Genomic DNA, 18,743 nt, shown 5'->3' on the forward strand with positions numbered 1-18,743 from the left:
CCCGTAAATGCAATCTTCGCACAAACCTAATTCAACATGCTTTAGGTTTGGCAACTTTTCTTTGGATGCCAACAACTTCATTCCCTTCTCATTCATATGAACAAGCCTCCGGTGCCACAATGTTGTATCACGACCATGATCAACTATTGCTATAGTATCTCGCTATATTGCAGTTGCATACAGTGTTCCCTTCTTGAAGTCTTGTGCCACAACCAAATTTCCTTTGGTTATCTTCCACGATCCGTTACCGAATGTTGTTGTATATCCTTCACTGTCAATCTGACCCATAGATATCAGATTTTTCTTGAGGCCAGGAACATGTCGGACATTTTGCAATTTCCATAGCGTGCCTTGTGAAGTCTTTATATGAACTTCACATTTCCCTACAATGTCTATAGGTTCGCCGTCTGCTAGATAATATTTCCCAAATTTTCCAGCAATATAATTATGCAATAATTCTTTGCATGATGTAGAGTGAAAGGATGCACCTGAGTCGAGAATCCAAGATTCGACTGGACTGTCTGCACAACAAATTAGTGCATCACCGACTTGTTCAGCAATTGCATTTGCTGAATTATCATCCTTGTATTGATCGTTATTCTTCTTCTTTGGCTCTCTACACTGACTACTGTAGTGGCCTTTTATATCGCAATTCCAACACATAATGTCTTTGCGATTTTTGAATTGCCCACTTCTCCTTGACTTTGATCTGCCACGACCATGACTTTGCCCTCTTTGGCTGTTTCTCCCCTTTGCTTAGAACCAAGTCTCTAATATCATCCAATTTGAGTTTGGTATTTCTCGATGAACTGCTAACTGAAGTTACTGTTGCAGACCAACTCTCCGGTAGAGATGATAGTAGAATCAATGCCTTGACTTCGTCATCGAATGTTATATTGACAGAACTCAACTGAGTTACTATTACATTAAACTCATTGATATGTTCTGTGACAGATCCACCTTCTGTCATCTTTAAGTTGAACAATCGACGCATCAAATAGACTTTTATTTGAAACAGATGGCTTCTCATACATATTTGATAACGCCTTCATCAGGCCTGCAGTGGTCTTCTTGTTAATGATGTTGAACGCCACATTTCGTGTGTCAGCATCAAACGAATCACACCAAGAGCTTGGCGATCTAATAGATCCCAATCTGCTTTGGCTATAGTCTCTGGTTTTACCTCGGTTAGAGGTAAGTGTAATTTTTTCTGGTACAAATAATCCTCTATTTGCATTTTTCAGAATCCAAAATCTTTGCCATTGAACTTGTCAATCTTAACCTTCCCTTCTTCCGATGCCATTTTTCACAAAATTAATTTATGTGAATAGTGCTTGTGAATAGTAACGATGATCAATAGTGTGAATAGTACCTGCACCAGTACCATACTTTTTTACCAAAATTATACTGTTTGTGCCCTGATACCAGTTGTTGAAAAACGTGTCAGGCTAATAGAAGGAAAAAATATTTGAAAGAGAAGCAATAAATTACACAAGACATAAGATTTACGTGGTTCGATAATTTTTCCTACTCCACGGCCACACAAAGAATAGCTCTTTATTATTGAAGAGAGAAAGAAGAAGTTGATGAATGATTTGCAAATAAAAATGCATACCCCTTTTATAGGCATTTGAATGCCCTGCCGAGGTAAGCACTTACATTATAGGAATATTGATGTTAGCGCTTACATCATACGAATACCGATGTAAGCGCATACATCATAAGAATGCCGATGTAAGTGTTTACATCATAAGTTCATCTCTTTTTGATTTTTTTTTGTCTACTTTTCTTTCTTTCACATACAACAACAAGTTTGCTACTATCACAATGATCTAATTTTAGTTTCCCAACTACCAAATATTCTCAATATAGAAGTCGGTATGAAGAAAGGAATAAGCGAGCATGCATCCTTGCGTGGGAAATGTCCGACCCTTCGAGAACCAAGGAATTTATCAGGGCACTCACCATTTTTATCATTTATAACCTTACAACAGATTCTTTCTCATTATGTCAGAGTTAAAGCAAGGAGGACTACAAGTCAAAATACCTAACCCTAATAAATGCATGTTCTTCAGATATGATTCTAGACCCGTTCGAGGATGAACGTTTGTTTAAGAGGTGGAGAATATAACGAACTGATCGGTCATTTTGATTTCTAGAACCTTGTTCCCCTAAATAAGAATTCTCGTATGTGCTTTTACTATTTTATGACTTACTGGGATGGTTAGTTCGGGATTTGGAAGGGTTCGGGTTGAAATCGTAACACTTGGTTCCTTAGTTGGCTTTAAAAAGGTTAAGTTTGACTTCGGTCAACATTTTGAGAAAACGACCCCGACATCAGAATTTAATGCTACTAAGCGCATGTTGGCTAGCGAATTCGATATGAAAGACTTAGGAGTTGCTGATGTGATCTTAGGAATCAGAATTCACAAGACTCCACAAGGTCTAGCATTATCACAGTCTCACTACATTGAAAAGGTACTTGACAAGTTCAAGTATTTGGATTTCAAAATTGCCAAGACTCCAATTGACGTGAGTTATGCACTTCAAAAGAATGAAGGTGAAAGTGACTCACAATTGGATTATGCAAGAGTATTGGGAAGTTTGATGTATATCATGAATTGTACACGACCAGATATAGCATGTGCTATTAGTAAGCTAAATCGGTTTACAAGTAATCCCAATCACTTACATTGGATGGCAATGAAATGAGTTTTGGGGTATCTCAAACATACCCAAAATTACGCTTTGCATTATAACAAATATCCCTCCGTGATCGAGGGATATAGTGATGCAAATTGGATCACTGGATCATCTGAAGTTAAATCCATGAGTGGATATGTTTTCACAATTGGGGATGGAGCAGTGTCTTGGAAATCATCCAAACAAACGTGCATCGCCCGTTCTACAATGGAATCTGAATTCATAGCTTTAGATAAGGACGGTGAAGAAGCTGAATGGCTCCGGAATTTCTTGGAAGATATTTCATTTTGGCCCAAACCTTTGGCACCTATTTGTATACATTGTGATAGTCAAGCGGCAATAGGCAGGGCAGGGAGCGTTATGTATAACAGAAAATCTCATCATATACGACGGAGACACAATACCGTTAGACAACTACTTTCTAGTGGTGTTATCATAATTGACTACATAAAGTCAAGAGATAACGTGTCGGATCCACTTACAAAAGGCTTATCTAGAGAGGCAGTTGAAAGATCATCAAAGGGAATGGGGTTAAGGTCTAGGACAGGTCATCATGACGGTAACTCTACCTAGCAGACTGGAGATCCCACGAGCTAGATTCAAAGAGATCAAACAAAGTTATGAATGACGGTTCAATATTTTCAAATAACTCAACCCATTCTCGTGATGAAGACAATGTTCAGAAATCAAGGTAAAGCATTAAGGCTTTTTGATGAGTCAACAAAGCTTAAAGACTTTTTAATGATTTGCTAAGTCTGGCAGGATATGACCAAATAGTGTGTCTATAGGATTACACGTTTAGAAATCACCTATGTGAGTATGAAGTGTAAGCCGCTTCAAGGGGAATGAAAGTAAAGGCCCATTCTCTAAGCACTCATGAAACCAAGCGGTGTTCATGGCTGAAACGAACACAACCGTGATAACCATAGATGGTTAAGGATTGATTGTGTGACTTATGTTGTCTAGGTATACAACAAAGCTCGACGGTTCAAAGATATCAAATCTACCGATTGACCGATTATATCCGATATAAGTTCACTACGAAAAGTTCAAAGGGAAACCTACTTATCCAGATGCAATTAATTCTTGCATGTAAAACACACACGCGTCCGTGCATTCCTTTATTTTATAGCCATTCTCCATTCATGTGGGGGATTGTAGGGATTTTAAGTTTGTGTAGCTTAAAGAGTGTGAATGAGAAATGGAGAAAAAATAAAATATTTGAGTTTCTCTTGGGAAAGGGACATTGTCCCATATCGGAGGAAGAAAAAGCTTTTGATGGGTATATATATAATTGCTCTTCTTCTATCTCTTAAAGAGTTAAGAAAAAGGCAAGCCTCGCGCCGCCGTCGTCGTCGCTCGCTCGGCTCGGCTTCGGATTCGGATTCGGTTAAAGATCGATTGATTGATTAATATTTTTGGACAAAATTCCTTTTAATTATTTAATTAATTAATTAAATAATTAATGAAAAATTCAATCCGGAATAATCCATGACCCGCGACTCGGTTCGGTCAAGCCCGTTTTCTTTCCCGAATTATTTTAAATATATTTTTCCCGCAATATTTCAAACACCCCTTTTCCAACAGCCATGGCTGTTTCTGAAAGGTTGCAAACCTTTTCAGAAACATTGCCAGCAACTCTATAAATAGAGTTTGAATCCCAGAATCTTTCCTTATAAAATTTTCTGAGCTTCTTCTTCTTCTTCTTCTTCTGCACAATATTTTCCAGTGTGTTTTACGACCATTGAGTGGTTCGCAGTTCATCAGAGTTTTTGGTACTAATACACTGGTGAGTTAAATCGTTCTATCCTGGTAGGATTTATTCCAGCACCGCGGGTACTTGAGGGGAATAATTTCTTTAAGGACACATTGTGAATTCAGTGGGCTCGATTTATTCCTATACTGTTTTTTGTTTTTCATAATCTATTTCGGTAAACAAGTATTACTAACTTTCTGTTTTGTTTTTTCAGAAAGTTTAATTGTTTATTACAGCAATACAGAATAATAACAATTACTACATGTAAAAATTAACCATCTAAAATTTCAAAGATGTCACATCCACAAAACAAACAATACAGTCGCAACATATTTTATTTGTACCTATCATGCCAAAATTTCCTAGTCGCAGACATTGTTATTTTTCTTGTACCGTTACTTTCTTAGTATTTTTACTCCATTGTGTTCCACGGTTTGGATTTACATGACCACCACTATAATAAAAATCATGTTGTTGGGACTTGGGCCGGCAAATCGTTCTATAAATAGCAAAGCTATTATATCAGCTCTTCACCACAAAGAAAAAACACTAAGTTAAACAATATTTTCAACCATTTAGGATGAAACTAAGTGCAACAATGAACATGGGAACTTACTTTACCCTACTTAATTTTATTGCTTTCTTGATCCTTATTTTCATAGCTTGTAGTAACACATTAACTGCTGAAGCCCAAAGTCACAGGGCGCCAGATGCAAAAGAAGGGAAATTTTCACTTGCAGTTTCTGGTCGTACAAAGGCTATTTTAACGATCAATGACTTTCGAAAAGGTGGTGAAGGATGGGGTCCTTCAGAATGTAGTGGCAAATATTACAATAATAAGGACGGTTAACCCGTCGTTATCTTTTATGTGACTTAATATGTAAATGTTCTTTTACACTAAGAAGCTAAACTCGAATAATAGTACTTGTTCCTTTTGTTGCTTCTCTATCAAAAGAATATGGATTTGTATGCAGCTGTTTGAACTAAATTTTACATTAGTAACTATCTGTTTTTACTGGTTTCTTTGATCTAATATAATACCGAGGCCAAATATTCTTACTTCTTCTCAACATTAGATAAAGGCTAAATTTGGAATGTCTATAGTAAAGACTAAAATACTTGTCATTGGAAATGTATTGAATATTGAAATTGTGCAAGCAGCTGAACAAAGTAGTGGCAAAACAAGAAGCAAATAACATCAACTTAGAACTTAGGGTGTGTTTGGGAAAATGTTTTCCAATTTTTTCATATTTGGTTGGATTAAATATTTTAGAAATTATTTTACTCCAATTAAAGGAAAATATTTTTCATATCAAGATAAGAGAAAACATTTTTGAAAATTCTTTTTCAACCTTTTTCACCCTATTCATCATCCCCACCCCCACCCCATTCTTCCCCATCCCCATTAACCCCACCCCAACCCTCCGCCCAACCCCACCCCACCCCCAACCCCCACCCTAATCCTAAATAAAAATAAAAATATTATTAATAGTACTTTCTTTTTATGTTATAGATAGTTTTTTTTCATTTCGACGTATGAATATTTTTCTTTTCATGATATAGAAAAGTATTTTTTTCATTTTAACAAAAAAAGTATTTTCTTTTCATGATGTAGAAAAAGTATTGTCTTTCATTTCAACAAAATTATTTTTTTTCATGATGTAAAAAAATATTTTCTTTCGTTTCAATAAAAAAAAAGTATTTTCTTTTCATGACATAAATTTTTTTTTTCATTTCAACAAAATGAATATTTTCTTTTCATGATGTAGAAAAAGTATTTTCTTTTATTTCAATAAAATAATTATTTTATTTTCATGTTGTAGAAAGAGTATTTTCTTTATAGTTATGAATCATAAATTTCAATGTTGTTTTGCGTAAAAAAGTAAAGCAGCACATTAGTTCCTTTGGGTTTGTGTAAATTTTTAGGAAAATAATTAAATTATTGAAGAAAATAATGTCTTGAAAACGTTGGGTATTGGGGGGGGGGGGGGGGGAAGAGCAAGGAAATATGGGGACTTGGGGGAAAGGGGTGAGGAGACTAGCATAAAAAAATATTTTCTACTCTAACTAAATACTAGAAAATATTTTTCGGAAAAAAGTTTTCCTCCCACCAACCAAACAAGGAAAAATAAGTGATAAAATCACTCATTTTCTACCATGGAAAACATTTTCCTTAGTACCAAACACGCTTATTCACTATGGTAGTCTCTCATTATTTCTAGTAGAGGAATGCAGATGCAGACGAATCCAGAGCTTAAGCAACATCCCAAAAGTTTCTTGATATCCTTCTGCAAAAATAAAGGCAGAGACAATATTCATCATTTACGCTCTTAACAAGGAACAACTATAGGAGAGGAAACTGGTGGGATTCTTACCTCCATACTAGCTGGAGCAGTGATTGGAGAGTAGCGATCGACCGACGTTTCCTTCTTTGTCAACAAGGAATTTGGAGTACTATCCCCAAAGAACCCACTTTTGCTTGATTTCAAGAACTTATACAGTGGAGCAGCATTATCACCATTCACATCAACCTAAATCATTAAGCTAAGCAGTTAATACATACTACTTGTTTCTTCTTTTTTTTCGATCTAGGAACTTGTAGCATTCTTGAATGAGGATATGTGCTACACAGATATGGAAAAATGAAATGATATGCATGACTAGATGTTACGACACAAAATCTAACCGTCGTGATGGCGCCTATCATGGAACTAGGCAAGCCACAACTCAACATCTCAACACAGAAAAATCTTTGAACATAAAAACAGAAGCAATTTAATAATTTAGGAAAGCCTTTTTGAAAACAGAAATATCCAAAATACGATACAATCCATCCCAAAACCGGGGTGTCACATAGTACATGAGCGTATAAATCAGAATACAGTCCACTAGAGTGTCTAGAGAAATAAACTGAAAATACAACTAGTGATAAAGAAGGTGAGTCAAGGCCTGCGAATGCCGTGCAACTACCTTGGTAGTCTCTGAACTCTGAAGCCGCAATCAGTAACCGCCGCCGTGACCAAAAATGTCTGGATCTGCACACGAGCTTCAGGGAGTAACGTGAGTACATCCAACTCAGAAAGTAACAAGTCCAAACTTTGGATTGAAAGGTAGTGACGAACTCAACCGGTACAGATAAAATAGAAATAACTGAATAGAAACGTAGGCATGCTTTCAAATTAAATAGGTAACTCAAAACAGTAAAGTGAAGCAGATCCGAACAGTGTAAAGAATATAACTCTTCTATCTCTACATGCCAATGCACATGTTGTATGTGATGCACCATGCTGCCAGCCTCATGTGCTCACACTCTCGAATTCTCAACCACTCGGTACTGTATATGGCCCATACGGCCTAGGGAAGATCCATCCCGGAACATATACATCACTGACTATAAATCACCCAGTACCGAGGAAGGCCAATCCAGCCATGTGGAGAAGATCCATCTCCAGGTATCAAGTACTTCAGACAAGATCCATATCCAGGGAAGATCCATCCCTTAATATTATCAACCACGCTCACTGGGGTGTGTTACAGACTCCGGAGGGGCTCCTACAGCCCAAGCGCTATCATAAAATCAGTATAACCGTTGCGGCGTGCAGCCTGATCCCATAACTGTCACTCATAATCAGGATCCCAGCCTCACTCAATCATCAATCTCTCCAGTCTCACTTACGGGCTCACAATATCATGGAAACTAGCCCGAAATAATGATATGATGTATCAATAAATAACAACTGAGACTGAGATACGATATGAAATGCATGAACATGACTGAGTACGTAATATCAATAAAATCAATGAGATGACAGCAAGAAACGACCACTAGGGGTCCCAACAATACTGGCATAAAGCCTAAACATGATATCTAGCATGATTGACAAATCAAATACTTTATCACATAATGAAAATACGGATATCAACTAGATATAGTCACTATACAGTGCCATGGAATCAATCAGGCCACAATTCTCACAGTGCACGCCCGTCACTTGGCATGTGCGTCACCTCAATACCAATCGTATAACACATAGTTCGGGGTTTCGAACCCTCAGAACCAAGTTTGAAAGCGTTACTTACCTCAAACCGAGCAAATCCTTACGTCGAAATGCCTTTGCCTCTCAAATCGGTCTCCAAACGTCCCGAATCTAGCAACAAGTAATACAATGCAATCAATATAGGCTAAAGGGATCAATTCCATAAGAAAGGTACTAAATCATAGCCAAAAATCCGAAATCGGCTCAAACCGGCCTCGGGGATCACGTCTTGAAATTCGACAAAAGTCACAACACCCGAAAGCTCATTCACTCACGAGTCTAACCATACCAAGTTTATCAAAATCCGACATCATTTGATCATCCAAATCCCCAAAATCCACTCTCCAATTCTCAAGCCCTAAACCCCCAAATTTCACTTTAAAATCTCACTAATTAGGTGGGGAAACAAGTTTTATGATCCAAAACGAGTACAAGAAGCTTACCTCAATAATTACCTCGAAAATCTTCTCCAAAATCGCCTAAGTCCGAGTCCAAAATGTTGAAATAAGACTAAAATCGTGAACCCTTCCTTTTAAACCTTATGCCCAGACTTTTCGCATCTGCGGACCTATTGTCGCACCTGTGACGCCGCATCTGCGGTGAAAATGCTGCTTCTGTGGAAGTCACTTGCACCTCCAGGGCCTGTATCTGCGCTCCAGGTTCCGCACCTGCGAACGCGCATCTGCGACCCTGGCCTCGCTTCTGCGGAGTCACTCTCTCCTAGCTGCCCCCGCACTTGCGCTACCATAGGTGCGGGAAATTCTTCGCACCGGTGACCCCTGTCCTTCATGACCTTGCCCGCATCTGCGATTCATGCCATGCTTCTGCGTGCTCGCACCTACGGTGCCCACTCTGCAGGTGCGGTTACTGGAGAGTAAGTGTCAAAGTAATCAAGGCCTTCCTTTTGTCTATAACCTTTGACAACAAGTCTTGCCTTATATTTGTAAATAGTGCCATCAGCTTTCACTTTTCGTTTAAAGATCCATTTCGAACCTAAAGGCTTATTTCCTGGAGGAAGATCTACCAATTCTCATGTATGGTTATCCAAAATTGATTGAATCTCACTATTGACTACCTCTTTCCAAAACGCTGAATCAGAAGATGACATAGCTGCTTTAAAAGTTTGAGGCTTATTTTCAAGCAAGAATGTCACAAAATCTGGTCCAAAGGAAGTAGATGTTCTTTGACGTTTGCTACGCCTTGGATCTTCTATACTTGGAGTATTTTCCTTTGGTTCTTCCCGAGGTCATTTAGGTCTTTCACTTAACGACTCACATTCAGTTTTATATGGATAGATGCTTTCAAAGAATTCAGCATTATCTGATTCCATTACCGTATTAATATGAATTTCGGGATTATCGGATTTATGAACCAAAAACCGACATGCTTTACTGTTTGTAGCATATCCAATGAAAACGCTATCAGCAGTTTTTTATCCGATTTTAACCCTTTTAGGTAAAGGAACTTGTACCGTTGCTAGACACCCCCACATTTTGAAATATTTCAAGTTGGGTTTTTTTCCTTTTCATTTTTCATATGGAATAGATTACGTTTTGCTGTGGGATACTCTGTTGAGTATTCGGTTAGCTGTAAGGACAGCTTTGCCCCACAAACTCTGCGGTAATCCGGAACTTATTAATAAAGAATTCATCATTTCCTTTAATGTCCGATTTTTCCTTTCCGCAATTCCATTGGATTGAGGTGTGTGAGGTGCAGTAGTTTGATAGATAATTCCATATTCCGAACATATTTCTGCAAACGGGAATTCATATTCTCCACCCCTATCACTTCTAATTATTTTGATCTTTTTATTCAATTGATTCTCCACTTCATTCTTGTATTGCTTAAATGCTTCAATTGCTTCATCCTTACTATTAAGTAAATAAATATAACAATATCGAGTGCAATCGTCAATAAAAGTAATAAAATACTTTTTCCCACCTCGTGATGGTGTCTACTTCATATCACAAATGTCAGTATGAATTAAGTCTAAAGGATTTGAATTCCTTTCAATAGACTTATAAGGATGTTTTACAAACTTAGACTCAACACATATTTGACATTTTGATTTATTATACTCGAATTTAGGGAATACTTCTAAATTAATTAACTTCCGCAAAGTTTTGTAATTGACATGTCCTAAACGAATATGCCATAAAGCATTTGACTCCAATAAATAAGAAGCTGAAATTTTATTCATACTGTCAACAACCATTACATTTAGTTTGAAGAGGCCCTCTGTGAGGTAGCCCTTTCCGACATACATTTCATTCTTGCTTAAAACAACTTTATCAGAAACAAATACACATTTGAATCCATTCTTAACAAGCAAAGAAGTAGAAACTAAATTCTTCCTAATAGTAGGAACATGAAGAACGTTGTTGAGCGTTAACACCTTGCCGGAAGTCATCTTCAGGAATATCTTCCCATAACCTTCAATCTTGGTTGTTGCAGTATTTCCCATGGAAAGCACTTCTTCAGGACCAGCAGTAGAGTAAGTCGCAAATGCTTCCTTGACAGAACAAACATGTCGAGTGGCTCCAGAGTCAATCCACCACTCTTTCGGATTTCCAACTAGGTTTCATTCCGAAAGCATTGCACACAGATCATCAATGTCATCATTCTTCTCCATTATGTTGGCTTGTCCCTTCTTCTTATACTTTTTCGGGAGACGACAATCAGGGGCTTTATGATCGATTTTTCCACAATTATAGCAACTGCCCTTGAATTTCTTTTTGTTCTGCTCCTTAGTCTGTCCAGAAGACCTCTTTCTCTTCTTACTTTTTGGAGCAGTCTCCTCAACGATATTACCTCCCATGATCGTTGAATTTCCACGAGACTTCTTCTCGGCTGTTTTGTTGTCTTCCTCAATCTTGAGACGAATCACAAGATCTTCCAACTTTATTTCTTTGCACTTGTGCTTAAGATAGTTCTTGAAATCTTTCCACGAAGGATGCAATTTTTTAATCATTGCAGCCACTTGAAATGCTTCATTCACGACCATAACTTCAGCAATAAGGTCATGAAAAATAAGTTGAAGCTCCTGAACTTGGGTTCCAACAGTTTTGTTGTCTATCATTTTATAGTCTAGAAACTTGGCAACCACGAACTTCTTCAAGCATGCATCTTCAGTCTTGTACTTTTTCTCAAGTGCGTCCCATAATTCTTTCGAAGTATTCATCGCATTGTACACATTGTACAAGTCATCCTCTAAAGCGCTTAAGATATAGCCTTTGCAAAGAAGATCTGCCTGCTTCCACGCCTCAACAATCATGAATTTCTCGTTATCCGACATGTCCGCAGCAGGCACTGGAGGTTCTTCACTAGTGAATTTCTACATACCAAGTGTGGTAAGCCAGAAGAACACCCTTTGTTGCCATCCTTTGAAGTTGGCTCCGGAAGATTTCCCCGGTTTCTCTGCCGGTGGAACATCAGTCCAGCTTGGCGAGGCTAGCGTTGTTGCCGCAACAGTCGCAGAAGAATTTCCGTTATCAATTGTAATTTTTCACTGTAAACAACAGAAGAATTCAATTAATGGCAAAACAAGAACAGTAAACAATACTTTTATTAACAAAAAAAAGTGTATGTATAATAAATAAAACTGAAGTTTTTTATATACTATTTCATAGAAAACGATGATGTTTTTATGTTTTCAAATTGTTTTATGAATTTCAATACTCTGATGAAGTTTTTTATATCTTCAAATCAGAATAGTAAAATTCAGAAGGAGTAGAAAACCACACAGGTTTTAATCTCTACAAACAAAATACAGAATATAATAAATTAATTTCCTTAAGATTGTTATAAATATGTATTGCTCTAATAAACAATTAAACTTTTTGAAATATATAAACAAAACAGAAAGTTAGTAATACTTGTTTAACGAAATAAATTCTGGAAAAACAGTATAGGAATAAATCGAGCCCACTGAATACACAGTGTGTCCTTAAGGAAATTATTCCCCTGAAGTACCCGAGGTGCTGGAATATATCCTCCCAGGAGAGAACGATTTAACTCACCGAAGGGTTGGTACCAAAACGCCGGTGAACAGCGAGTTACTCGAAGGCTGTAAAAATACACTGGAATTTTTGTGCAGAAGAAGAAGAAGATCAGAAAATTTCGTAAGGAAAGATTCTGGGATTCAAACTCTATTTATAAAGTTGCTGGCATTGTTTCTGAAAAGTTTTGCAACCTTTGAGAAACAGCCATGGCTGTTGGAACAGGGTCGCGGGTCATGGGTTATTCCAGATTAAATTTTTCGTTAATTAATTAATAAAATAATTGAAAGGAATTTTGTCCAAAAAAATTAATCAATCAATCGATCTTTGACCAAATTCGAATCCGAATCCGAAGCCGAAGCCGAGCCGAGCGATTTACGACGACGACGGCGCTAGGCTTGCCTTCTTCTTAACTCTTTAAGAGTTAGAAGAAGAGCAATTATATATATACACATCAAAAGAGTTTTCTTCCTCCAATATGGGACAATGTCCCTTTGCCAAGGAGGGAAACTCAAATATTTTATTTTTTCCTACATTTCTCATTCTCCCTCTTTAAGCTACACAAGCTTAAAATCCCAACAATCCCCCACATGAATTGGGAATGAATATAAAATAAAGGAATGCACGGACGCGTGTGTGTTTTACATGCAAGAATTAATTGTATCTGGATAAGTAGGTTTCCCTTTGAACTTTTCGTAGTGAACTTATATCGGATATACTCGGTCAATCGGTAGATTTGATATCTTTGAACCGTCGAGCTTTGTTGTATACCTAGACAACATAAGTCACACAATTAATCCTTAACCATCTATGGTTCTCATGGTTGTGTTCGTTTCAGCCATGAACACCGCCTGGTTTTATGAGTGCTTAGAGAATGGGCCTTTACTTTCATTCCCCTTGAAGCGGCCTACACTTCACACTCACATAAATGATTTCTAAACGTGTAATCCTATAGACACTATTTGGTCATATCCTGCCAGACTTAGCAAATCATTAAAAAACCTTTAAGCTTTGTTGACTCATCAAAAAGCCTTAATGCTTTACCTCAATTTCTGAACATTGTCTTCATCATGAGAATGGGTTGAGTTATTTGACAATGTTGAACCGTCATTCATAACTTTGTTTGATCTCTTTAAACCTAGCTCGTGGGATCTCCAGTCTGCTAGGTAGAGTTACCGCCATGATGACTTGTCCTAGACCTTAACCACATTCCCTTTGATGATCTTTTAACTGCCTCTCTAGATAGGCCTTTTGTAAGTGGATCCGACACGTTATCTTTTGACTTTACGTAGTCAATTGTGATAACACCACTAGAGAGTAGTTGTCTAACGGTATTGTGTCTCCATCGTATATGACGAGATTTTCCATTATACATAACGCTCCATGCCCTGCCTATTGCCGCTTGACTATCACAATGTATACAAATAGGTGCCAAAGGTTTGGGGCAAAACGGAATATCTTCCAAGAAATTCCGAAGCCATTCAGCTTCTTCACCGGCCTTATCTAAAGCTATGAATTCAGATTCCATTGTAGAACGGGCAATTCATGTTTGTTTAGATGATTTCCAAGACACTGCTCCACCACCAATTGTGAAAACATATCCACTCATGGATTTAACTTCAGATGATCCAGTGATCCAATTTGCATCACTATATCCCTCGATCACGGAGGGATATTTGTTATAATGCAAAGCGTAATTTTGGGTATGTTTGAGATACCCCAAAACTCGTTTTATTGCCATCCAGTGTATGTGATTGGGATTACTTATAAACCGACTCAGTTTACTAATAGCACATGCTATATCTGGTTGCGTACAATTCATGATACACATCAAACTTCCCAATACTCTTGCATAATCCAGTTGTGAGTCACTTTCACCTTCATTCTTTTGAAGTGCATAACTCACGTCAATTGGAGTCTTGGCAATTTTGAAATCCAAATACTTGAACTTGTCAAGTACCTTTTCAATATAGTGAGACTGTGATAATGCTAGACCTTGTGGAGTCTTGTGAATTCTGATTCCTAAGATCACATCATCAACTCCTACGTCTTTCATATCGAACTTTCTAGCCAACATGCGCTTAGTTGCATTTATATCTGCCATGTTTTTGCTCATTATCAACATGTCATCAACATATAAACAAACAATGACTTCATGACCTGGAGTGTTTTTAATGTAAACACATTTGTCGCACTCGTTGATTTTAAACCCACTTGCCAACATTGTTTGGTCAAATTTGGCATGCCATTGTTTGGGTGCTTGTTTAAGTCCATAAAGCGACTTAACAAGTTTGCACACTTTCTTTTCTTTGCCAGTTATCACAAAACCCTCAAGTTGTTCCATGTAAATCTCTTCATCTAACTCTCCATTTAAGAAAGCTATTTTAACATCCATTTGATGGATTTCAAGACCATACACGGCCGCTAGTGCCACTAACACCCTAATAGATGTTATCCTAGTTACTGGCGAGTAAGTGTCAAAGTAATCAAGGCCTTCATTTTGTCTATAACCTTTGACAACAAGTTTTGCCTTATATTTGTCAATAGTGCCATCAGCTTTCACTTTCCGTTTAAAGATCCATTTCGAACCTAAAGGCTTATTTCCTGGAGGAAGATCTACCAATTCCCATGTATGGTTATCCAAAATTGATTGAATCTCACTATTGACTACCTCTTTCCAAAACGCTGAATCAGAAGATGACATAGCTGCTTTAAAAGTTTGAGGCTCATTTTCAAGCAAGAATGTCACAAAATCTGGTCCAAAGGAAGTAGATGTTCTTTGACGTTTGCTACGCCTTGGATCTTCTATACTTGGAGTATTTTCCTTTGGTTCTTCCCAAGGTCGTTTAGGTATTTCACTTAGCGACTCACATTCAGTTTTATATGGATAGATGCTTTCAAAGAATTCAGCATTATCTGATTCCATTACCGTATTAATGTGAATTTCGGGATTATCGGATTTATGAACCAAAAACCGACATGCTTTACTGTTTGTAGCATATCCAATGAAAACGCAATCAACAGTTTTTGGTCCGATTTTAACCCTTTTAGGTAAAGAAACTTGTACCGTTACTAGACACCCACACACTTTGAAATATTTCAAGTTGGGTTTTCTTCCTTTCTATCTTCCTTTCCTTTAATGTCCGGTTTTTCCACAATTGTAGCAGCTGTCCTTGAATTTTTTTTTGTTCTGCTCCTTAGTCTGTCCAGAAGACCTCTTTCTCTCTTACTTTTTGGAGCAGTCTCCTCAACGATATTAGCTCCCATGATCGTTGAATTTCCACGAGACTTCTTCTCGGCTGTTTTGTTGTCTTCCTCAATCTTGAGACGAATCACAAGATCTTCCAACTTCATTTCTTTGCGCTTGTGCTTAAGATAGTTCTTGAAATCTTTCCACGAATGAGGCAATTTTTCAATCATTGCAGCCACTTGAAATGCTTCATTCACGACCATACCTTCAGCAATAAGGTCATGAAAAATAAGTTGAAGCTCCTGAACTTGGGTTCCAACAGTTTTGCTGTCTATCATTTTATAGTCTAGAAACTTGGCAACCACGAACTTCTTCAATCATGCATCTTCAGTCTTGTACTTCTTCTCAAGTGCGTCCCATAATTCTTTCGAAGTATTCATCACATTGTACACATTGTACAAGTCATCCTCTAAAGCGCTTAAGATATAGCCTTTGCAAAGAAAATCTGCCTGCTTCCACGCCTCAACAATCATGAATTTCTCGTTATCCGGCATGTCCGCAGCAGGCACCGGAGGTTCTTCACTAGTGAATTTCTGCATACCAAGTATGGTAAGCCAGAAGAACACCCTTTGCTGCCATCCTTTGAAGTTGGCTCCGGAAAATTTCCCCGATTTCTCTACCGGTGGAACAGCAGTCCGGCTTGACGAGGCTATCGTCGTTGCCGCAACAGTCGCAGAAGAATTTCCGTTATCAATTGCCATTTCTCACTGTAAACAACAGAAAAATTCAATTAATGGCAAAACCAGAATAGTAAACAATACCGTTATTAACAAAAAATACAGTATGTATAATAAATAAAATCGAAATTTTTTATATACTGTTTCACAGAAAACGATGAAGTTTTTATGTTTTCAAATCGTTTTATGAATTTCAATACTCTGATGAAGTTTTTTATATCTTCAAATCAGAATAGTAAAATTCAGAAGGAGTAGAAAACCACACAGGTTTTAATCTCTACAAACAAAATACAGAATATAATAAATTAATTTTTTTAAGATTGTTATAAATCTGTATTGCTGTAATAAATAATTAAACTTTCTGAATTATATAAACAAAACAGAAAATTAGTAATACTTGTTTAACAAAATAAATTCTGGAAAAACAGTATAGGAATAAATCGAGCCCACTGAATACACAGTGTGTCCTTAAGGAAATTATTCCCCTGTAGTACCCGAGGTGCTGGAATATATCCTCCCAGGAAAGAACGATTTAACTCACCGGAGGGTTGGTATCAAAACGCCGGTGAACAACGAGTTACTCGAAGGCTGTAAAAACACACTAGAATTTTTGTGCAGAAGAAGAAGAAGAAGAAAATCAAAAAATTTCGTAAGGAAAGATTTTGGGATTCAAACTCTATTTATAGAGTTGCTGGCATTGTTTCTGAAAAGGTTTGCAACCACAGGGTCGCGGGTCATGGGTTATTCCGGATTGAATTTTTTGTTAATTATTTAATTAATTAATTAAATAATTGAAAGAAATTTTGTCCAAAAAGATTAATCAATCGATCTTTGACCGAATCCGAATCCGAGCGAGCGAGCGACGACGGCGCGAGGTTTGCCTTCTTCTTAACTCTTTAAGAGCTAGAAGAAGAGCAATTATATATATACCCATCAAAAGCCTTTTCTTCCTCCAATATGGGACAATGTCCCTTTGCCAAGGAGGGAAACTCAAATATTTTATTTTTCCTCCATTTCTCATTCACCCTCTTTAAGCTACACAAGCTTAAAATCATAACAATTAGTGTGAATTCGGAAAACTTGAGTGAGTTGTTTACAGATCCACAAAATGTGCTAGATCAACAGAATGGTATTCATACACCATCAGAATTCTGAGTATCAAACCACATTTACAAATAATTAGAAGTTAAATTACTATGCATTCTTTCCCTTGATCGATGAAATATCAATTCCAATGTGGATGTCTGCTCGGGATACTTTCAGTCAATTTTTTGGGAAACAACACATGGGAACTTCACAATGAAAAGAAGAAAATAAAACCAGAAAAAAGGCTCTCAAACCTATAATGAATAAGATAACTATGAAGCTAATACATACCTCTACCAATGGCAAGTGGTGCGGGACGGGTTCTGCCTTAACCCGCAAAATTTCAATCCGCCCCGCCCCCGCCACGCATAGCACTTTACCCATGTTCACCCACCCCGCATCTCATCCGCGTCTACCCACCCCGCCCCTCCCAAAATATTTATTTTTAAAAAAATTTATCTTATTTTTACGTTTATTCATTTGTTAGGCAATCCGTTTCGGGGGATCCGGGCCCACTCGGATGGCATGGGCTAGAGCACACGAAAATATGGGAATCGGGCGGAATTCTAGTTTTTTGGTCGTAAAAAGCAAAACAATGATGAACGGTCATGGAGGGGTGGTGACTATAGATCCTTCGGCCATATTTGGTGGCCCAAATAAATTTTAGGTGATTGGGGTCCGGGGGGCATGGACCCACTCGGAAGGTGTGGGCTATAGCACACGAAAATATGGGAATAGGGCAAAATTCTAGTTTTTTGGCCGTAAAACGCAAAACAACGAGGAACGGCCATGGCGGGGTGGTGACTATGGTTCTTTAGGTCGTATTTGATGGCCCAGAATAATTTTAGGCGATCGGGGTCCGGGGGCCTGGACCCACTCGGAAGGTGTGGGCTATAGCACACGAAAAATATGGGAATCAGGAGAAATTCTAGTTTTTTGGTCGTAAAACGCAAAACAACGAGGAACGGTCACGGCAGGGCGGTGACTATGGATCATTCAGTCGTATTTGATGGCCCAAATAAATTTTTGGTGATCGGGGTCCGGAGGGCCTGGACCCACTCGGAAGGTGTGGGCTATAGCACACGAAAATATGGGAATCGGGCGAAATTCTAGGTTTTTGGCCGTAAAATGCAAAACAACTAGGAACGGCCATGGTGTGGTGGCGACTATGGTACCTTAGGTCGTATTTGATTTCTTGGAGAAATTTTAGGCAATCGGGGACCGGGGGCCCGGACC

Source organism: Nicotiana tabacum, chromosome 23 (assembly GCF_000715075.1).
Source record: "Nicotiana tabacum cultivar K326 chromosome 23, ASM71507v2, whole genome shotgun sequence".
In the NCBI taxonomy this organism is placed as follows: domain Eukaryota; kingdom Viridiplantae; phylum Streptophyta; class Magnoliopsida; order Solanales; family Solanaceae; genus Nicotiana; species Nicotiana tabacum.